We start from the raw sequence: 24,476 nt of genomic DNA on the forward strand, positions 1-24,476 counted from the left end.
GAATTCAAAAGAAAAATAAGGTGCCCAGCATGACCCGCCTACAGAAATTCAAATTTTCCGAAATTGGTGGGGATACAAATTGTAATTTTGGTGGCACAAATTTGTACATATTATGTATGAACTTTCTGGTACTATTTTCATTCGAATCGGAAAGAATAATAAGTTGTGCGGTCCAACTTGACCCACCATCAAACATCCAAATTTCTCGAATTGGTAGGGTACACATTCTAACTTTGGTGGTACATATTGTAACATATTGGGAGCATGTTTTTGATATCGTTTTGGTGGGAATCGGAAAGAAAAATAAATTGTGTGGGACAGCTTGACGTCAAGCTGGAACTTCATTAAAAGTTAATTTTTTTTCGAGATTGTGATAGTAAAAATTCTAATTTTGGTGGTACAACTTGTTATGTATTGGGAACAAATTTTTCATACCGTTTCGGTTCGAATTGGAAAGAAAAATAAATTGTGTGGATCAACTTGACATCAAGATAGCCCCGCCATCTAAAATTCAACATTCTCGAAATTGGTGGGAGTACAAATTCTAATTTTGGTGGTAAAAATTGGTACATATTGGCTAGAAATTTTGATACCGTTTTGCTTTGGAAATGAAATGAAATCTTTAAGTTTCACGCCCCACGATTATGCCGATTAGGCGAAAGGAGACGTTGTTGATGAGAGATGAGTGAATGGTGGAATGAAGAAACCCACGGTCACGGTGTTTGTCCAAAACAAAGACCACACGCTGCAAGCTGGGATCGAACCAGGGACCCCAAGCCACCGCACCTCCTCGTCTTCTTTTGAATTGCGCAAAAAGATAAAATGTCCGGGCCAACTTAACTTGAAGCTGGTCCAGGCCCGTACCCAGACGGGGCCGGCACCCCGGAAAATTTTGTTGCCCCAAAAAATTTTCGCGGTAGTCTTGCAAATGAACTATATGGTGATCAACTGTAATATGGTTGGATCTGCCCCCTATCTTCAGCCGCCCCGCTATATTTATCGGCTGGCTACCGGCATGATCTGGCCCTCCACGATAACTTTAAACTTTTCGAAATTGTTTGTCGTACAATTTATAATTATGGTGGGATAAATTAGTACATACTGCGGAGAAATTTTTGGTAAGGTTTTTATTTGAATTTGAAATTTGTGCGGGCCAACTTGGCAGACATACCATCAGTTTATACACTGTGCTCTATGGCTGCTTGACGTGATAGGAACTGCAAAATATAACACTTAATTTTCCTTTAAAAAAAAAAAAAACTAGAAATCCGTGTCGGACGTTAAACTACATACTACTTCGATAACTTTTAAAATACTCTAATAAAAAATCAGTTGTACTTTATTACAACCATTTAACACACTACATCTTGTAGGTTTACTTTCGGTGCACCACTCGAAATAAGTGTTCAAAAACTAGAGTTCTTTCAGTAATTTTTCGTATTGCTTCCCAAATGATTTGCACTGGGAACATGAAAATAATTCAAATGGCATAGTAAGATTTCATGAGGGCAATCATAAGCAATTTTGGAAAAATTTAATTCTTTTACGACTAGCGTATAAATACAGTGTTCATATATATGTATAACAACTGCAGTGCAAGAAAGAAAAAAAAACCTTGAACTAGGTGGCCACTAAAACCATCAATCTTACCTCATCAAGCCAGGGCAGGGCGAAGCTGAAGGGCAGGTTTTACCGATGGGGTTTCCCACGAAACCGGGCGCGTCAGCGACAGCGGGTATATACTTAAACGAAGGTATTGAAAACAAGTAAGTTTTAGCAATGATACGGGTTTCAGTACCACTTGTCATGGTTTCATACTACTAGCGTTCAACTTGTAAACATAAAATACAACCTGAGTACATAGTGTACATATACACCGCCGGTTGAAAATAATAATAATAATAATCACAAATTTTAGTGCAGAAACATCTGAGAAAATCAGACGTATTACAATCGTCAGAAATAGATAAAAGTTGAGAATTTTAGAGTTAAATATATAACATACCATAATATACCACAGTGTAAACAAAGATCACTGGATAACAGACGCAAATATTAAAAGTATCAATTTTGAGTTCAAAAATTCTTCAACACTATATATACAATTATTAATAAGTAATTTCTGTACTTGTCTTTTAAAAGCCAGAAATTGAAGTTCTCTTAGAAATATAGGAAGAAAATTATAAAATTTAATTGACATGTAGCAAAATGTCTTTTGTGCCTTACTATATTCACATCTAAATAATCCTAAACGATTCCTTTTTCTAGTTTGATAAGTAGGAGCACCCTAACTCATTGTAAATATAATTGGTTTCCTTGATGTAAACCGAACATTGGTATATGAAAATTGCAGGTACTGTCATAATTCCTAATTTAACGAAGCTTGACCTACAATGTGCACGACTAAGGAGACCGACCATTATTCTTACACATATCTTTTGTATTTTCAATAGGCTTTTAATGCAATACAATACAATATAATGGAGGACTGATGACCCCAAATTGTCGTGCCACAGCTTAAATGAGAAGTTACGCATAATAAAGAGTTTTAAGTACCTTTAAACTTACGCACAATCATCAACTACAAATAAAATAAACTCCTTTACTAGCTCTAGATTCCACATTAAGGATAACGTCGTGCCAATTCAAATGATTATCAATTAAAAATCCTTAAAAAAAGGAGTGGAATATTTTTTAAGTTTTGCATTCGAATTTTATTTATTGTAGGTAAACATACGTTTATATAGTCATTTCTCATACGCACTCACTTATTTTACCGGTAGTGAAGCACGTGTTAAGATTTTACACTGGTTACTTTAACTTATAGACATAAAATAGGAAGGTTCTAGATTACTGGTCCCCCATGTAGGTTAGTAGCTGGTTTGGTTTCTTTCTGTAATAAAGATTATTCATTTAATTTACATGGTATTGCCGAGCGAGCGTGAGCGAGTGAAGGCGGGTTAGAGCCCCGCAAGGGACGTTGTTTTCTGTCTTTATTACTGCTCAATGGGAAGGGGAACCAGTAATCTAGAACCTTGCCCCATAAAATACAGGTGTATTACTTTGTATTTAGTTCTATGTCTTTTCATGCAAAGTATTGAAATTTACCTGTAAATCTTCCAAAATGTGATGCCCCAAAGTAAACCAACACAAAGTACACATACATCTATAATAACATTAGGGCAGAATACGTAAATACTACTTTCCACTCTCATTTCTATATTTCCTAGTAAATACGCACCTCAGATATCATGCACATCACATTTCAATTATGTCTACAATACTCTATAAGAATATTATTAAATATTTCGGACAGTGTTTAGCAGAAGGGTATTCTTTCAAAAAAAAAAGTTATAATTTCGGTAGTTTCTGTTCACATTAAGTTAGCTTTTAATTGAAATTAGATTATATTAGTGTCGGGATCCAGCATATTTTTCGAAAGTGATATCACTTTGCTTATTTCTATTAATCATAGGTTAGTTCAGGCTAGTATTGTATTGGTTAGGTTATGTTAGGTCTAAGTACTTGCATCTTCAATTTCCCTCTTAAATTTTGCATTTTTTACTCCTTTGGACCCCGTCTGCTAAACATTTACCCAAACTTCTTACGTAAATTTTACAAATTTATTAATCCGTATAGCAAATGTGTAGTTTGCATTATATATTATTGTTATGGACGAAGGAGATGAATCTTTATAGATGATCATAAAATGCCAGATAACATAGATTGTTGTAAATACAGATAATAGGCGTGAGAACAGGTGGAGTTAAGGTGAAAATTAATGAATCGACATTAAATATCCTGAACCAACTCTGGATCTCTATAGTAAATCTCCATTTTGCACTGTATATGATTCTTCTTATCATTCTTATTATTGAAGCCCATATTAACGCGCAAACTGTAGAATGATTTTTCAAGAGCTTACTACGAATTTATTAACAATACTTTCGAGTGAATACCTTGAATTTCATTTATACCTCGTTTGATATTGCCATGTGGCCCGGCGAAAAATATTCGATACAATGAGAAGGGTCGTTAAAGTAAAAAATGTTTCCATGAAATACTAACCTGATTCATAAATATATAATTTATATACTCAGATGACAGAGATGCCTGGGAATGTACGCTTTATGACATAAACAGTATTGCCAGACTGATCTATTATCTTGTCTTGTCTTCTCTTCACTTTACTTCATTGTTTGTTTATAGAAAAGTCACAAAATTGTGCTCAAAGAACGTTGCCTCTGTCTTGAAAAAGATTTATCGGCAATTTACAAAGGTAATTAAACATGTAAAATGTAATGATTTGATTAGTGGGAAAATGATAAAAAGTTATAAGATGAGTACTATAGTATCTGATATGTACAAAGTAATAAGTATGATAAAGGAAAAAAATACGTGAAAAAGGTATTCGGGAAAAAATCGAATCAAGAGAGAAGTATGACACAATAGGGTAAAGGTCAAAATCGGGAGAGAAGTTCGAGTAGTTAAAGGGGCCTGAAGGGCAAGATGGACAGGGCGAAAGGTAGAGAAAGGTGGGTGTGTTAAATGAATGGAAAAAAGTGTTGAATAAAGAAGGGAATGTATAAACGTGTAAATGGAAAAAAAGCGTGTAAGTCAAGGATGTTATAAATAGAGGGTCTATCCATATGTATCTTCATCCTATTAAATCGGTGAAGCCAAAAAGCAACCGAGCATTGGCTCCTCTGATTGGCTACTCTAGTTTCCACCATCGTCTGATTGGCTACTTTCGTTTCCGCCATGATTGTTGGCTTAAAATATTGCGAACCTATTGGGCTGAGTGGGCAGAGTAGGGGTGGCGAAACTCTGACGTATGGCTTCAAGATTTTGTCGTAAGGGCAGTTCCTCTATTTTATAAGATCCTTCGTGTAAGTATTGTATATATGTATAGAAAGGCCCACTCAACTCTCGTCATCACAGAGCACAAAAAACACGATGCACTCGTCGTAACGGCCACTGACGAACTCCCCACTTCACTTTATGTTGAGGATATAATTGCCCCCCTTGTCTTGTCTTGTCGTAGACCATTACTGGTCAAATAGGAAGGTAGAGCACCAGGTCGCTAGTCATACGTACTACGAGTACAAAATTTGAAATGTGTACCTCACACGGAGGATTTATGAGTCAGGAACAAAAGTGAATAAAATAAAGGACGCAATTGGAAAGAAAGGATATAATCGGGAAGAAAGTCAAAGTCAGGAAATGGTCGGAATCAGGAAAGAAATTCAGACAGTGAAAGAGGGCTGAAAACCAAGTTGAAGAGGGCAAAAAGTTAGAGGAAAGTCGGAAGTGTAAAATGAAAAAAGAACAAAGAGTAGAAAAAAGAATGTCATGTATGTCGTGTAAATGTAAGAGAAATTGTAGGAGTCTAAGTGTATCGCACCTGGATAGGAGATCCCTCTCAACTCTCTTCCTCACAGAGCACTACCAAACACAAGGCACTCGCCGTAACGGCCACTGTCGAACTCCGACTGAAAAGTTGGAAAAGCAAAAAACTGAAAGATAAAGAAAGACAAGAAAGAGCCGGAGAAAGCAGTAGATATACAGTGGCGGCTTTTCAGTGCAAATCCAGGGGGAATTTTGCATTATTAAGAGGGAAATGGTTGAAACAAGCAGTCCAGATTTCATTATCACTTTCATTTGAAAATAAAGCTATATCTTCAAAACATAAATTTGAATTTTAATTGCTTCAAAGCAAGTTTTATAATGAAACGTTTCCCATGATTAGATGATCCTTTGGAGGTAGACAGTCCCCATGAACCTTATCTGCCGCCACTGGGCGTGTTTATATAATTAAATTATCTGAATACAAAATACATTTAAATAACATTTTAATAAACTTTTAATCAACATTGGTCCCTCCTTCACCAATAAAGGAATTTATATTGTCACGTCATCTGCTCAACCTTCTCACTGTCATATTTTCGTTACTAATCTTCCAAAACAACGAGTTTGTTACGGTAAAGAATGGCAGTCCGATTTTAAGAACAATCTTATTGTGTGAAGAAGTCAACATATTGTTTTCACGCTTAAGCGTTTTCTTAATTTTGTTTTTATTCTATTCACAGCTAAAAATACTTTCTTCACTGTGACACTTGAATGGGGAGACTTAATAGGCACCAGATAAACTTTGATAATATAGGAAATATTGGCTGTGAATCAGCATACATTTTTTCTTACTTCATCACAAAGCCTGTTATTGTACTTCTGCTACCACAAGGAATGTTTGCGTTACGCAGAAAACGCCAATCTATGTCAATTCGTTGAATTTCATCATCCTTGAGTAAGCGAGGGATAAGGGAAGCAAGTGGAGCAATGGATCGAACCTCTTGAATTTTACTGTGATCCAACACCTGCAATGACTTAATAAATGAGTCATCGATTAACAAACGAGCTAAAGTTTGATGAACTCAATCGACATAAAAGTCAGGACACCGTAATTTAAATGTTTTTGTGTGTTCACCTAGAAGATAGTTGTACTTTGCCCCAAATTCATTTCTTTTATAGGAAAGAAATCCGTAGATCTCGATACTCAATATTTGCAATTTCTACAGACTTGAGGACAGAAATTTCAACATAGCATCTAACCATACGGTTTAGCTGACCGAATATTAATGAAGGAACAGGCCCGTATCCAGGAGTTTCTAGGGGGCGCCCCGCCATAACTTTACGCTAGCCTACCCTAAAATTTTCACGGTACTCTTGCAAATGCACCATAATATGGTGATGAACTATAAATGGTTGGATCGGGCCCCCCTAACTTCAGCCGTGAAACCCTTACATTTTTGGGCTGGATACCGCCCTGTGAAGAAAATGTTTAAGTGAACCTCGTATAAAAGCACTCGTACACGTTTTTCTCTCAGCAAATAGACGAATATGCATATGTGTGTGTGCGTCGCGTCTGCGACGGAGATCTTGGTGATCCTTTCGTCTCCCCAAATAAGGTGCTAAAATTCAGCTCATGAAACAAATTTCGTCTCTAAAAATTCCTGCCTATGAGTGGTCATAGCTATTTTTAACTTTGACATCACCAGACTGCATCGTGAGCCGATCCACTGCGTAGGAACGAGGGGAGACGGGGAGAAAAGTTAAGTTAGTCTGACAAGTGTTTCTGGTGTGACAACAGCGAGTTACCATGGAAGCTGTTTTGGAAGAGTAAACACAACACTGAGTGTTTTGTTATTCATTTTTTTACGTTGTTAAATGCAACGCTATAATGCATTAAAAGTGCGTTGATAACAACGAAAATATTGTCTTAAGAAGAAAACTCGAGATCTTAAATCATGTTAACTTTAAAATCGTCTTGACGATGAGAAACAGTGGAGCAGTAAAAAGCGTCCTCCTGCCCATCGCAAAGAAGATAGAATGACAACAAGGGAATTCACCTCCAACCTTCAGGACATCTCCCCTGGAATCACCAAAAATGATTTTCCTTCAGCACCAAAGCGAGTGAAAAGTGACAGTGCGAAATTGTGAAAACCAATGATGTAATGGAGCATAACCGGAAAACCGCGACTACCGCGTGTTCCACGCTTACAGTAGTAATTAATGGACCGAGTGTTAAATCATATTCAATCATTCAAATTAAAGTGTCAAATGTAAAGTAGTATATGTTTGTGCAGTTTTAGTGTTGTTAATTAAAGTGAAAAGTGAAACCTTGCGTATCCTTTAACAAAATAATTATCATGGTATGAGTTTACATTTGCTAGTCTTAAAAAGTAACCTAATTTACTTTTCTTTCCAGCAGAAATAACCAGTGCCTGTGCAATATAATAATTTCACATTATTAAATTGCAACGGCATTGAGAATACAATTAGAATCAGCTTTTGTGTCGATTTCCGAGAACGTTCTGACACGAACTCTGAACCGTGTTGTCCAGTGGCTATATGGTCGGATTTGGTGGACGATCCAAACCGTTATTAAAGTTTAAGGGAGACGTATAAATCGTAGAGGATCGAATCCCGGACCATTGTAAATCCCCAAGCCCACCTAGATATCTGTAGGACACGAAACACGTACTGTTACAAGCAGTCGAGGATAATTCGCAATGCGGAAACTATAGAAGACCTAACATTATGAGGTTGAGGCTCCTCACGTTGCATCTGTTTGTTTTAGATATCGAAAATAGGTAAAACAAATTGAAGAAACTCAAGATACAATTTATTGTAATGGAATTTCAATATTAAAAAAATAGCACCGGATACAAGCAATTTATCCTAGGTAACCTTATTAATAGAGTAAAGAAATTAGAGCATCATATTGTTCTAACATTCGACAAACAACTAACGCAAGATACAACCTTGTAATTTCGCTTGGGTGTAACAATTATTCTTGTTTTATATTGACAAACTCTGAATTTCTTTAAAAGATTCTAGACTGAACATATCATGAACCAAATCTTCTGGGTCCCGTGGAAGCTTAGAACAAGCATAAGATGAACGTAAGTTAAAAGAATGGAAAAATATTTCATAACAAACAAATCAAGTATGTCTCTCTTTAAAAGAACTGAAAGAGAATGATGTTTCCCCATTATGACACTAGGCCTGGAATCGTAGAGGATCGAATCCCGGACCATTGTAAATCCCCAAGCCCACCTAGGGATCTGTAGGACACGAACCACGTGCTGTTATAAAATGGCGCCCGATACCAAAGGAACGTTTGGTAAAATGACATAAAGGCGACGCCAATTGTATTTTTTTATTAAGAAAAATTTGTAGTGCCTTTTTAGTGCTATTTAGTTTTGTTTTTCTGGCATTAGTAAATTAATAATCATGCCCGTAAAAAGAGAAATAATACCTGTTTTACATGAAAGGCGGAAAATATGGAAAGAAACAGAGTATTTAATAGTATAAACTCAGTTGAGATATAGAAAAGAACCATTTACATTGTTAGAAGTCGAGAATGCTTTAAGGGTAGGTCAGGAAGTGCGAAATTCGTAAAAGAGCTAAACAGGAAATTGCAAAATCTCTTTTAGAAAGGAACATAGAATATAGGGCTGAAATTGAAGATAAAATTGTTGCTAAAATACGTGTATTACGTAAATCTGATTTCTATCAAAAAGTCAAAGATGAGTGTGTTTTTGAATTAGAATGTGTTTCTTTGTCATACATTAAATATAAGTTGAAATTCCATTACGAAAATTTAGACATAGTAGGCACTGCAAAAAAAAAAGTTAGCTGAAAGGATATATAACATTCATTCAAAATATCAGAATGTTAATTGTAATAAGGATTCTAGTGATGACCGGAAGGCGAATTGTAGAACTGTACAACCAAAACGGGTTAGGTTTACTGGTTCTCCTGAAATTGTAAGATTTGTGCATCCTTCTGTAAAAGTTAGTAATTTAGGAAATATTCAAAATCTCTAGAATTGTAAAAGCAAAACAGTACCATTGGAAATAAAATTTGCTAAAAATAATATAGAATTTGTTAGACTTGAGTTTGAAGGTATTTTGTGGGACATTGCCCCCGTAGCTCAAAAATTATACGCACGAGCAGTGAAAAATGAATGTGTTGAAAGTTGTACTATTTTACCATGTGTCAGCCACCAGCTGTTGTTTTAAAACAAGCCAACATTGTATTTTTTGACAATAAATTTCAACAGGTTGAAGAAATATCCGATAGTGAATTAAATGTAGGAAAAGAAATAATTCCTGTTTTCTGTCATCTTAATGTTGAGTGAAACAAGGCCAAGGAGTTTGCTCTCTCTCTTTCGAATAGTGTTATTGTAGATAGGAGCAAAGCAAAAAAAAGCAACAAACTCAACCCAACTGTTAGAAAGGTTTCTCAATCGCAACCCCCAACCATCGAGTTGGTCAAGTCTACCGCAGCTGTATGTGTAAGTTAGAGGTCAGCTGCTTCCGCTAATGTTGGTTTGTTTTGTAAATGAACGAAAAGCATTCATGGGTGCAATGCGTGCTTCACTACGAAAAGGTTTACGAGAGTAGTAATAAATTGCGTTGAAAATGGAGGCAGAGTAGCCCATTCACGCATCCTTGTAGTGCATTGTGTTTGTTAAAGCAAAATTGCTTCTACGGCACCTTACTAACCTGTAAATTAGAATGTGTTCCATTTCACAAAACTTGTTTATTTTGTGTCTGTCACGGTTGTAGAGGTCCGTCAAGAGAAGAGTAGTTTTTAAAGCTGTGAGTTGAAAGTTAAAGAAATACAGATGAAACAAATGAGATGCGTTACTTTCTGCGTAGTCACTTGCACACAAATTGTGAATTTAGAAAATAGTAAAATGGCATTATGCCTTGTAGGCCTTATAATAGTAATAATAACTCAGTAACGTGGGAAAAGAAATTTAAAATCTGTCAAGAAAATCTCAGTAGGTTACGAAATGTTTGTCAAATTGTAAGGAAATATAATTTACAAGCTCGTTATGGCAAAAAGCACCAGCAACATACAAAGAAAGTACACAAAGTCAGACAAAACTTAAAAAGAGTTAAACGTATGTTATATTGTCTTTCTAAATTTCCCAAGTTTGTTTGTAAATCTTCTTTGGGAAATAAATGTCACAGTCACACCAATGCTCAGACAAGTAGTCGTAATCGTAAAGTTGCTTTGTCGCATCATGATAATCAATATTCTGCATGTATTTTTGAAAAAGGTGATCAAAATTTCAAATCGAATCATGCTAGCATCTTAGCAATTAATAATTTAGTAAATGGATCAGGTGGTGACCACGCATCACCTGCAGTTAACAAAAATCACAAACCTTTTCAGGAAGAATGTGGTAATTGGGTGAATAAACCTCTTATGTTTAAGCGATTTGAAAGTGAACGTAATAGCAAAATTAAATGTCAATCACCAACTACTATCAGTGATGTGCCATCAGCTGGTCGTGATGCAGTAATAAAGATCAAGCACACAGGTAAATGGAAAAACCTAGTGAAACGAAAAAGGCAATTTAGTGTTCAATCTGAATACAGTGAAATTGGTGCGTATAGAGAAACATCACGAAAGAAAAGTAATCGCAAGTCAAGCAGCAAAAAGTTAGTCAATTTCTCGTGTAATGCATTGATCATAATCATTGAGAAACCAACTCTGTGTTTTAAGCTACTGCTTCTTAAAGCAACCAGAATTGGTGAAAACCACATAGTAGTTTACACATTCACATTAGTTGTTTATTGACAAATGAGGTTTTTTCGAAATTGTTTTTGTGTTTAAAAAACCTCGAGTAGGTGTAGGATAAACAAAAACTTCGTTCAGCCGGACTGCTTGTATTTTATGAAATCGACACTTGCAATGATTTTGGTATTTCAAGAAAAAAGTTGTGTAGCAATATAATTATTCTGTTACGATCGGCGTTAATAGACGTCCGTGACCCAATATGTGATTTCCGGACGGCCGAAGCCTTTTATTGAATAAGGAATAATATGCCAAGTGGATCGCCAAGACATGAGACGAGGTTCCCTCCCATCTAGGGTAATGTTATATTTGTTTAAAGCCCGGAGTAGGTTATTTTCGTATTATACCCTTCTTTATTCTTTTAAATTTCAACCGTTTTACTCTATGATTAAACCTCATGTCGGGGACGGGAAACAGATAACTATAATAATTATGTGGGTAGTATCTTCTAAATTTAGGAGGGCAGACACTTTAAAAAGTGTATGGGTCTGACAAATCATCCACAGCTCAGTTCATTCTTGGTTAATTCCTAACCAGAATGTAATAAATCTAAAGTATCGTGATTAATTGGTGCTGTTGTAGATTTAAGTAAAATTTTAATATCGTAACTAATATTTTGAAAATATGTACTTTGATTTTTACTTGGATTTAATTTGTGTGCTATATATTTGTTTCATAGTAGGGCCTAGTAATAATAATTAAAATAATACTTCTACTAATAAAAAAATGAAAACAAGTATACATTTATTGCGATAGTTTTCCAATGTGTTCGAAGTTATTTTTAATGAAAGTAAATATTGAAAATGAATGTTTTCTGATAACAGTAATAAAATTAATTCATGCAAAACGTAAGAGTACACGGCATTATATTAGTAAAGATCTTAGGTTACAATAATTATTTAATATACTTATAAATATAATATATGTGTTTATTGGTAAACAATGCCAGTAATTACTTAATCAAATCTTCAAATATATTATTTTGAAAGATAATAATAATAACTTTATTTATATTTTCATGTGTCTGAAATTGTGTCACTTAAATATTTTAAAACGATAAATATTACTATAATAAAAGACAATAATAAACTTTATTAAAATTATGGCCCAATCGTAATCCGAAATTCGTCTAGTAAGGCCCATGTGTTGGTTACCGTACTTCCGAATGAACTTTAAAAATTTTTCACCGTATCATCACAAGAAGACTTAATTGATGTTAACCCTTTGGAGACCAGTCGAAGAAATTTGGTGACAATAGTGAAGTGATCAGTGTTGCAGGGTTCTGTTTGTTTTCTATCTTCTCAAAACAAACGTCCTGTCGAGCGCCAATGTAACCTTATGGTTTAATTGACCGAACATTAATGAAGAAAATTTTTAATTTTTAAGTGAACCTCGTATAAAAGCACTCGTAGAAATTTTTCTCTCAGCAAACAGACGAATATGCATATGTGTGTGTGCGTCGCGTCTGCGATGGAGATCTTTGTGATCCTTTCGTCTCCCCAAATAAGGTGCTAAAATTCAGCTCCGAAAACAAACTTCGTCTCTAAAAATTCCTGTCTATGGGTTGTCATAGCTACTTTTGACTTTGACATCACCAGACTGCATCGTGAGCCCATCCACTGCGTAGGAACGAGAGGAGACGGGGAGAAAAGTTAAGTTAGTCTAACAAGTGTTTCTGGTGTGACAACAGCTAGTTACCATGGAAGCTGTTTTGGACGAGTAAACACACAACACTGCCTGTATTATTATTAATTTTCTAACGTTGTTAAGTGCAACGCTATAATGCATTAAAAGTGCGTTGATAACAACGAAAATATTGTCTTAAGAAGAAAACTCGAGATCTTAAATCATGTTAACTTTAAAATCGTCTTGACGATGAGAAACAGTGGAGCAGTAAAAAGCGTCCTCCTGCCCATCGCAAAGAAGATAGAATGACAACAAGGGAATTCACCTCCAACCTTCAGGACATCTCCCCTGGAATCACCAAAAATGATTTTCCTTCAGCACCAAAGCGAGTGAAAAGTGACAGTGCGAAATTGTGAAAACCAATGATGTAATGGAGCATAACCGGAAAACCGCGACTACCGCGTGTTCCACGCTTACAGTAGTAATTAATGGACCGAGTGTTAAATCATATTCAATCATTCAAATTAAAGTGTCAAATGTAAAGTAGTATATGTTTGTGCAGTTTTAGTGTTGTTAATTAAAGTGAAAAGTGAAACCTTGCGTATCCTTTAACAAAATAATTATCATGGTATGAGTTTACATTTGCTAGTCTTAAAAAGTAACCTAATTTACTTTTCTTTCCAGCAGAAATAACCAGTGCCTGTGCAATATAATAATTTCACATTATTAAATTGCAACGGCATTGAGAATACAATTAGAATCAGCTTTTGTGTCGATTTCCGAGAACGTTCTGACACGAACTCTGAACCGTGTTGTCCAGTGGCTATATGGTCGGATTTGGTGGACGATCCAAACCGTTATTAAAGTTTAAGGGAGACGTATAAATCGTAGAGGATCGAATCCCGGACCATTGTAAATCCCCAAGCCCACCTAGATATCTGTAGGACACGAAACACGTACTGTTACAAGCAGTCGAGGATAATTCGCAATGCGGAAACTATAGAAGACCTAACATTATGAGGTTGAGGCTCCTCACGTTGCATCTGTTTGTTTTAGATATCGAAAATAGGTAAAACAAATTGAAGAAACTCAAGATACAATTTATTGTAATGGAATTTCAATATTAAAAAAATAGCACCGGATACAAGCAATTTATCCTAGGTAACCTTATTAATAGAGTAAAGAAATTAGAGCATCATATTGTTCTAACATTCGACAAACAACTAACGCAAGATACAACCTTGTAATTTCGCTTGGGTGTAACAATTATTCTTGTTTTATATTGACAAACTCTGAATTTCTTTAAAAGATTCTAGACTGAACATATCATGAACCAAATCTTCTGGGTCCCGTGGAAGCTTAGAACAAGCATAAGATGAACATAAGTTAAAAGAATGGAAAAATATTTCATAACAAACAAATCAAGTATGTCTCTCTTTAAAAGAACTGAAAGAGAATGATGTTTCCCCATTATGACACTAGGCCTGGAATCGTAGAGGATCGAATCCCGGACCATTGTAAATCCCCAAGCCCACCTAGGGATCTGTAGGACACGAACCACGTGCTGTTATAAAATGGCGCCCGATACCAAAGGAACGTTTGGTAAAATGACATAAAGGCGACGCCAATTGTATTTTTTTATTAAGAAAAATTTGTAGTGCCTTTTTAGTGCTATTTAGTTTTGTTTTTCTGGCATTAGTAAATTAATAATCATGCCCGTAAAAAGAGAAATAATACCTGTTTTACATGAAAGGCGGAAAATATGGAAAGAAACAGAGTATTTAATAGTATAAACTCAGTTGAGATATAGAAAAGAACCATTTACATTGTTAGAAGTCGAGAATGCTTTAAGGGTAGGTCAGGAAGTGCGAAATTCGTAAAAGAGCTAAACAGGAAATTGCAAAATCTCTTTTAGAAAGGAACATAGAATATAGGGCTGAAATTGAAGATAAAATTGTTGCTAAAATACGTGTATTACGTAAATCTGATTTCTATCAAAAAGTCAAAGATGAGTGTGTTTTTGAATTAGAATGTGTTTCTTTGTCATACATTAAATATAAGTTGAAATTCCATTACGAAAATTTAGACATAGTAGGCACTGCAAAAAAAAAAAGTTAGCTGAAAGGATATATAACATTCATTCAAAATATCAGAATGTTAATTGTAATAAGGATTCTAGTGATGACCGGAAGGCGAATTGTAGAACTGTACAACCAAAACGGGTTAGGTTTACTGGTTCTCCTGAAATTGTAAGATTTGTGCATCCTTCTGTAAAAGTTAGTAATTTAGGAAATATTCAAAATCTCTAGAATTGTAAAAGCAAAACAGTACCATTGGAAATAAAATTTGCTAAAAATAATATAGAATTTGTTAGACTTGAGTTTGAAGGTATTTTGTGGGACATTGCCCCCGTAGCTCAAAAATTATACGCACGAGCAGTGAAAAATGAATGTGTTGAAAGTTGTACTATTTTACCATGTGTCAGCCACCAGCTGTTGTTTTAAAACAAGCCAACATTGTATTTCTTGACAATAAATTTCAACAGGTTGAAGAAATATCCGATAGTGAATTAAATGTAGGAAAAGAAATAATTCCTGTTTTCTGTCATCTTAATGTTGAGTGAAACAAGGCCAAGGAGTTTGCTCTCTCTCTTTCGAATAGTGTTATTGTAGATAGGAGCAAAGCAAAAAAAAGCAACAAACTCAACCCAACTGTTAGAAAGGTTTCTCAATCGCAACCCCCAACCATCGAGTTGGTCAAGTCTACCGCAGCTGTATGTGTAAGTTAGAGGTCAGCTGCTTCCGCTAATGTTGGTTTGTTTTGTAAATGAACGAAAAGCATTCATGGGTGCAATGCGTGCTTCACTACGAAAAGGTTTACGAGAGTAGTAATAAATTGCGTTGAAAATGGAGGCAGAGTAGCCCATTCACGCATCCTTGTAGTGCATTGTGTTTGTTAAAGCAAAATTGCTTCTACGGCACCTTACTAACCTGTAAATTAGAATGTGTTCCATTTCACAAAACTTGTTTATTTTGTGTCTGTCACGGTTGTAGAGGTCCGTCAAGAGAAGAGTAGTTTTTAAAGCTGTGAGTTGAAAGTTAAAGAAATACAGATGAAACAAATGAGATGCGTTACTTTCTGCGTAGTCACTTGCACACAAATTGTGAATTTAGAAAATAGTAAAATGGCATTATGCCTTGTAGGCCTTATAATAGTAATAATAACTCAGTAACGTGGGAAAAGAAATTTAAAATCTGTCAAGAAAATCTCAGTAGGTTACGAAATGTTTGTCAAATTGTAAGGAAATATAATTTACAAGCTCGTTATGGCAAAAAGCACCAGCAACATACAAAGAAAGTACACAAAGTCAGACAAAACTTAAAAAGAGTTAAACGTATGTTATATTGTCTTTCTAAATTTCCCAAGTTTGTTTGTAAATCTTCTTTGGGAAATAAATGTCACAGTCACACCAATGCTCAGACAAGTAGTCGTAATCGTAAAGTTGCTTTGTCGCATCATGATAATCAATATTCTGCATGTATTTTTGAAAAAGGTGATCAAAATTTCAAATCGAATCATGCTAGCATCTTAGCAATTAATAATTTAGTAAATGGATCAGGTGGTGACCACGCATCACCTGCAGTTAACAAAAATCACAAACCTTTTCAGGAAGAATGTGGTAATTGGGTGAATAAACCTCTTATGTTTAAGCGATTTGAAAGTGAACGTAATAGCAAAATTAAATGTCAATCACCAACTACTATCAGTGATGTGCCATCAGCTGGTCGTGATGCAGTAATAAAGATCAAGCACACAGGTAAATGGAAAAACCTAGTGAAACGAAAAAGGCAATTTAGTGTTCAATCTGAATACAGTGAAATTGGTGCGTATAGAGAAACATCACGAAAGAAAAGTAATCGCAAGTCAAGCAGCAAAAAGTTAGTCAATTTCTCGTGTAATGCATTGATCATAATCATTGAGAAACCAACTCTGTGTTTTAAGCTACTGCTTCTTAAAGCAACCAGAATTGGTGAAAACCACATAGTAGTTTACACATTCACATTAGTTGTTTATTGACAAATGAGGTTTTTTCGAAATTGTTTTTGTGTTTAAAAAACCTCGAGTAGGTGTAGGATAAACAAAAACTTCGTTCAGCCGGACTGCTTGTATTTTATGAAATCGACACTTGCAATGATTTTGGTATTTCAAGAAAAAAGTTGTGTAGCAATATAATTATTCTGTTACGATCGGCGTTAATAGACGTCCGTGACCCAATATGTGATTTCCGGACGGCCGAAGCCTTTTATTGAATAAGGAATAATATGCCAAGTGGATCGCCAAGACATGAGACGAGGTTCCCTCCCATCTAGGGTAATGTTATATTTGTTTAAAGCCCGGAGTAGGTTATTTTCGTATTATACCCTTCTTTATTCTTTTAAATTTCAACCGTTTTACTCTATGATTAAACCTCATGTCGGGGACGGGAAACAGATAACTATAATAATTATGTGGGTAGTATCTTCTAAATTTAGGAGGGCAGACACTTTAAAAAGTGTATGGGTCTGACAAATCATCCACAGCTCAGTTCATTCTTGGTTAATTCCTAACCAGAATGTAATAAATCTAAAGTATCGTGATTAATTGGTGTTGTTGTAGATTTAAGTAAAATTTTAATATCGTAACTAATATTTTGAAAATATGTACTTGTATTTTTACTTGGATTTAATTTGTGTGCTATATATTTGTTTCATAGTAGGGCCTAGTAATAATAATTAAAATAATACTTCTACTAATAAAAAAATGAAAACAAGTATACATTTATTGCGATAGTTTTCCAATGTGTTCGAAGTTATTTTTAATGAAAGTAAATATTGAAAATGAATGTTTTCTGATAACAGTAATAAAATTAATTCATGCAAAACGTAAGAGTACACGGCATTATATTAGTAAAGATCTTAGGTTACAATAATTATTTAATATACTTATAAATATAATATATGTGTTTATTGGTAAACAATGCCAGTAATTACTTAATCAAATCTTCAAATATATTATTTTGAAAGATAATAATAATAACTTTATTTATATTTTCATGTGTCTGAAATTGTGTCACTTAAATATTTTAAAACGATAAATATTACTATAATAAAAGACAATAATAAACTTTATTAAAATTATGGCCCAATCGTAATCCGAAATTCGTCTAGTAAGGCCCATGTGTTGGTTACCGTACTTCCGAATGAACTTTAAAAATTTTTCACCGTATCATCACAAGAAGACTTAATTGATGTTAACCCTTTGGAGACCAGTCGAAGAAATTTGGTGACAATAGTGAAGTGATCAGTGTTGCAGGGTTCTGTTTGTTTTCTATCTTCTCAAAACAAACGTCCTGTCGAGCGCCAATGTAACCTTATGGTTTAATTGACCGAACATTAATGAAGAAAATTTTTAATTTTTAAGTGAACCTCGTATAAAAGCACTCGTAGAAATTTTTCTCTCAGCAAACAGACGAATATGCATATGTGTGTGTGCGTCGCGTCTGCGATGGAGATCTTTGTGATCCTTTCGTCTCCCCAAATAAGGTGCTAAAATTCAGCTCCGAAAACAAACTTCGTCTCTAAAAATTCCTGTCTATGGGTTGTCATAGCTATTTTTGACTTTGACATCACCAGACTGCATCGTGAGCCCATCCACTGCGTAGAAACGAGAGGAGACGGGGAGAAAAGTTAAGTTAGTCTAACAAGTGTTTCTGGTGTGACAACAGCTAGTTACCATGGAAGCTGTTTTGGACGAGTAAACACACAACACTGCCTGTATTATTATTAATTTTCTAACGTTGTTAAGTGCAACGCTATAATGCATTAAAAGTGCGTTGATAACAATGAAAATGCTGTCTTAAGAAAACTCGAGATCATAAAGAATGTTAACTTTAAAATCGTCTTGACGATGAGAAGCAGTGGAGCAGTAAAAAGCATCCTCCTGTCCATCGCAAAGAAGATAGAATGACAACAAGGGAATTCACCTCCAACCTTCAGGACATCTCCCCTGGAATCACCAAAAATGATTTTCCTTCAGCACCAAAGCGAGTGAAAAGTGACAGTGCGAAATTGTGAAAACCAATGATGTAATGGAACACAACCGGAAAACCGCGATTACCGCGTCTTCCACGCTTACAGTAGTAATTAATGGACCGAGTGTTAAATCATATTCAATCATTCAAATTAAAGTGTCAAATGTAAAGTAGTATATGTTTGTGCAGTTTTAGTGTTGTTAATTAAAGTGAAAAGTGAAACCTTGCGTATCCTTTAACAAAATAATTATCATGGTATGAGTTTACATTTGCTAGTCTTAAGAAGTAACCTAATTTATTTTCCTTTCCAGCAGACATAACCAGTGCCTGTGCAATATAATAATTTCACATTATTAAATTGCATCGGCATTGAGAATACAATTAGAATCAGCTTTTGTGTCGATTTCCGAGAACGTTCTGACACGAACTCTGAACCGTGTTGTCCAGTGGCTATATGGTCGGATTTGGTGGACGATCCAAACCGTTATTAAAGTTTAAGGGAGACGTATAAATCGTAGAGGATCGAATCCCGGACCATTGTAAATCCCCAAGCTTACCTAGGGATCTGTAGGACACGAAACACGTACTGTTACAAGCAGTCGAGGATAATTCGCAATGCGGAAACTATAGAAGACCTAAGCTTATGAAGTTGAGGCTCCTCACGTTGCATCTGTTTGTTTTAAATATTGATAATAGGTAAAACAAATTGAAGAAACTCAAGATACAATTTATTGTAATGGAATTTCAATATTAAAAAAAATAGCACCGGATACGAGCAATTTATCCTAGGTAACCTCATTAATAAAGAAAAAAAATAGAGCATCATATTGTTCTAACATTCGACAAACAACTAACACAAGATACAACCTTGTAATTTCGCTTGAGTGTAACAATTATTTGGGTTTTATATTAACAAACTCTGAATTTCTTTAAAAGCTTCTAGATGCTTTACGCTCATATATTAATAATTGAACATATCATGAACCAAATCTTCTGATTCCCGTAGAAGCTTAGAACAAGCATAAGATGAACATAAGTTAAAAGAATGGAAAAATATTTCATAACAAACAAATCAGGTATGTTTCTCTTTAAAAGAACTGAAAGAGAATGATGTTTCCCCATTATGACACTAGGCCTGTCAGAAGCAAAACCTATAAGGTTTTCCTTTTACGGAATATTTTTCGATTCGAAAGCTTGAACGAAGCAGTCACATAAATTAGTAGCGCTTACCTAATTTATCGCAATAAAGTAAAAAAAAAAAAAGAAAGAAAGAAAGAAAATCATCTGTTACATTTCTGTCTTCTGAGTCGGCTCGCACAATGCACAACTTGTATCTGTTGATTCGTCTACAATTGCCGAAACATTTTTTTCCCTAGTAAATAACATAACGTAGTTTAGCTTTCCTCCCTTGAAATGTGTTTTCAATCTCTGTAGCGTTTGACCAACTACACGTAATTACTTGGCAATATGAGAATCTGGGCAAAATGATTTAATTCAAGGAGACAAATGTTCTATAACATTAAAAGAAATGTTATGCTCGGCTAAGAATGCCGCAAGAAGAACTTCTACTTCTTTAACTTATTATTTGTTGTGACAAACTCACGTGTGAAGGACATTAAAGTTTTCTGTCCCACTAATATGTCCGCGTTGTCGATATGCTTTTCTAGTTTCTGCATGTCTTTGTAGTGTAGTTTTCTCTTCAGCTGCAATATTAATGTCACTGTCAAATGCATTGCAAAAGCGATAAGTCACTTTTACTGGATTTTAACCAACCCTTTAATGTTTCCTTGCTCTCCCCCTCTGATTTATATTTTTGTGTCTACTTTGTCTTTTTACTCAGTTTGCAATGCACAGAATAACATTTAATACATAGTATGAAAGAACACTGTAACCCTAACACACATACATCATCATCATCATAGGTATTCTGCCTTTATTGGCAGGTCACTTGCCGCAGCTGAGAAGCTTCCATGCTCCACGGTTCTCCGCTAACTTCTTTGTCTTCGCGTATGATCCTTCGCCCCCTCCCTCTCTTTCCCGCCACCATACTCTGTTGGACGTCCCTCGTAATACAATTTCTTCTTTGGCAATGTCCCAATCCGTTTCTCTTCCTCTTCCTAATAATATCTAAAAGTGTTCTTTTCTCACCCACCATTTCTAACACTCTCTCATTCGTTTTCCGCTCGACCCAACTAATTCTTTTCATTCTTCTCCACACCCACATTACGAAGGCTTCCAGTTGATTTACATCACTTTTACGTAATGTCCACGTTTCCGCTCCATACAGTACAACATTCCAGACTAAGCATTTTATGAGTCTTTTTCTCAACTCTTTATTCAAGGTCCCACAAAACAGACTTTTCTTCCTCCTAAAGGCTTCTTTCGCCATTACTATCCTCGCTTTTATTTCACGTTCGCATTTCACGTCATTACTAAGAATACTACCCAGATATCCAACACTATTCACTTGTCCTTTTTTCTCCCATCCTACATTTATATTTGACACAGACCCCTTCGTTCCAATCACCATGGCTTTTATCTTTCTAACATTCATTTTCATCCCATATTCTTCAAAGCCCTTTCTAATTTTTTCTAACATTTTATAGATTTTCTTTTCACATTCTGCAACAAGCGTCATATCGTCTGCAAATCTTATGTATCTAATCATTCTACCTCCTACCGAAATGCCATCATCATCATGTAAACTCTTTTTCACTATCTCTTCTAGATAGACATTAAATAGTGTTGGCGACAGGCAGCATCCTTGTCGAACTGCCCTTCCAATTGCACTTTCTTCCGTCAGTTCTTCCCCTATCGTAACACTTACTTGTTGGTTCATGTATAAGTATAAGTTCTTATGAGTCTTCTATCTTTCCATTCCAACTCTATCTTCGTTAGAACTCCCAACAACAATTCCCAATTCGCGCGGTCAAAACCCTTTTCTAGATCAATAAATATAACATACACCTCTTTCCCTTTTTCTATAAATCTTTCACCGATCGCCTTTAATTAATAATCCAATTGCATCTCTTGTGCCCTTGCCTCTTCTGAACCCGAACTGCTCCTCCTCAACTTCTTTATTTGTTCTTTCATATAACTTTCTGTTCAGTGTTTGGAGCAGAATTTTAGCTGCATGAGATATGAGACTAATAGTTCTGTAATCCTCACGTCTCTTTGAGTTCGATTTCTTAGCCATCGGTATCATGATCTTTTTCAGAAAGTCATTTGGCCATTCTCCTGTTTCATATATTTCATTGCATAATCCGAACAATTCTTTCTTTCCCTTGTCTCCTATATTTTTAATGAATTCGATTGGTATGTTATCTATTCCCGCTTCATTTCCATTCCTAATCTCGGATATAGCCTTTTCAAACTCATCCCTAAAAATACTAAATCCTTTATCATCCTCGCCTACTTCATTTTCTACTTCAATATTTAGGCTACACGGTCTATCCCTACTCTCGACCTCATTTCTCTCGCTGACTACTTTCTCATTCTTATTTTCTACTGCCATCATAATATCCTATTGTTTCCTCCGAAATTCCATAGATTTCACCTCCTTGTACATTTCCTCATATTTCCCAACTCTTTCTGATTTTTCTATGTCCTCGCATTTTCTTTTGTAAAACTCTTCCCTCGCTCTGTCTGTTTCTCTTCGTAATTCATTATTTAACTTTCTGTACATCTTTCTGCCCGCTTTGTGTCAACCTGTTTCCACATCTTCTTCTCCCTCATTTTCTGCAACATCTGCTCTGTAACGCATCGTTTCTTAGCAGTTTTGTGTTCGCGGTAAAGTACTGCTTCTTGTGCAGCCTGCTGTAAGCAACGTTTAACCCTCGAGAACTCGCGCTAAAAAAGTAACGCGAATAGTCGTGCGCGGTCAAAAGGACCGCACGAACATAATGTGTTGCAAATATCGTTTTAAACATTTTTCTTATATTAGAAACGTAATTTTGTATATTTTGTGATTAAGAGGGAATACGTTCTACAGTAATAACTATTAGAGGAACCCACAATTAGACATGTACTGTTTTTTTTATTTCTTATTTGGAATAAAATGTTTTTTTCGTTACATATTTCTTTAGATAGACAGCTACGCACTGATTTTATTGAAAATTCTAAATCTGATGACGATCTTTTGTTTTTGTCAACTCTGGTTCGTCTAAAATTAGAAATGTAATAGTAAATTAGTAAAAAATATACTACATATACATAACACTAAAACAAAGCTTCACAGCGCATTTTATATTCAATTAGAGCTCACTCGTAGCTAAGCGGTTAGTATATACGCCTTTTCCGTGGGACTTCCCTGTTCGATTCCCGGTGGGAGCTCATGTGGTTCGGATCCCACGTTAAGCAGTAGGTCCACGTCTTACATAGCCTTGATGCTGAAAAGGGCGCTAATTTGAAATCAAATCAAATTTACATTGAATTATTTTACGGTCCTGTTATTTTGAAACTTCACCTATACAGCACTACATTTAATTATTTTAGGTTATCTTCTAATTTACACTGTTCTACACTTCGTCGTCGCTTATTTCGTCCTCTCCTGCTCTGACTACATTCGGGGAATCACTGGTCATTTCTGGTTTAAGATCTTCAGATTCGCTCGCAGACTCCTCACTTCACCTTTCGTGTTCATTCACTTGCATATATATACTTCTTATGATCTTCCTCAGACAAAGCTTCCACGAGATCATCTCGGCTGATTTATCCAAATAGCCCATTCCTAACATTTCCCTCCGTTGTTTTAAGCTGTTCATTTCTAATTTTCTCTTTTTCACACTTGGTATCAGTTTTTAACTCTGTCGACCTCTCTTCCGTCCATTAAAATAATATTTATGTTTATAAAGCTTAAAACATCTCCAAAGCAAAGGTCATGTGCAGAGCGAAACACTGAGAAAAAGCATTACAGGGTTAGTCTCGCGCGGTGGAAAGCACCGCAGAATCACTAAACAACCACTAGTAGTTAAACTAAACAACGGATAACGGAGTGATTGAGCAGGAATGTTAGGGAAGGTGAGGGGGAAGATTAGCTAGACGGAGAAGTCTGTCGGACAAACAGAATGGACACACGATCAAAAATAATTTCCCTGTGGTGCTTTTGACCGCGGCGCGACTACTCGAAGATAAATATGTTCCCACCGTGCGTTACTACCTGCACCTATTCTTTCCTCGTTTGAACATTTTTCTTCGAATTTTTTAACGAAAAGATGTCTTATTTCCTCGTTTTTCAACTTTTCAGTATTCAACACTTTGTTACCTACATTTCTGCTGCCTACATTTTTCAGTTGAATATCTACTTCGGCCAGCACAAGATTATGATCAGAGAAAATATCAGCCCCGGGAATGGTCTTCGCGGTCTTTAAGCGAATCATAACATAGTTCTGAATCATAACATAGTCTATCTGATATCTTCAGCCGTCTATTGGTGATTTCCATGTATATCTTCTTCTCTTGTGCTGATTGAGCCAACTGTTCCCAATTACTAGTGAATTCTGTCTACAGAAATTCACCAGTCCCTCTCTCCTTTCATTTCTTTCGCCTAAACCATATTTGCCTGCGATACTACCTTCCTGTTTTTCTCTCTCAACTACATTGAAATCTCCCATTAGAATTATGCATG

The 24,476-nt window shown here is 35.5% G+C and overlaps 1 protein-coding gene across 5 annotated transcripts in view; it reads right to left on the reverse strand.

Moving 5' to 3' along the window:
• Positions 1-24,476, reverse strand: part of LOC145691048 (uncharacterized) — a 462,802-nt gene that overhangs the window by 19,074 nt on the left and 419,252 nt on the right. The window contains exon 1 of one of the 5 annotated variants that reach the window (XM_081766668.1): positions 4,069-5,015. The exons of 1 other annotated variant lie outside the window; for it this stretch is intronic. The gene's annotated coding sequence lies outside the window, so the exon portion shown is untranslated. Of the gene's footprint in view, positions 1-3,108; positions 3,343-3,811; positions 3,945-4,068; positions 5,016-24,476 lie in introns of those variants that run through there. 3 more of the 5 variants (XM_081766672.1, XM_081766669.1, XM_081766671.1) reach the window with 3 other exon arrangements.

This window comes from Thermobia domestica, chromosome 7 (genome assembly GCF_964235325.1).
Source record: "Thermobia domestica chromosome 7, izTheDome1.hap1.1, whole genome shotgun sequence".
Taxonomy (NCBI): Eukaryota; Metazoa; Arthropoda; class Insecta; order Zygentoma; family Lepismatidae; genus Thermobia; species Thermobia domestica.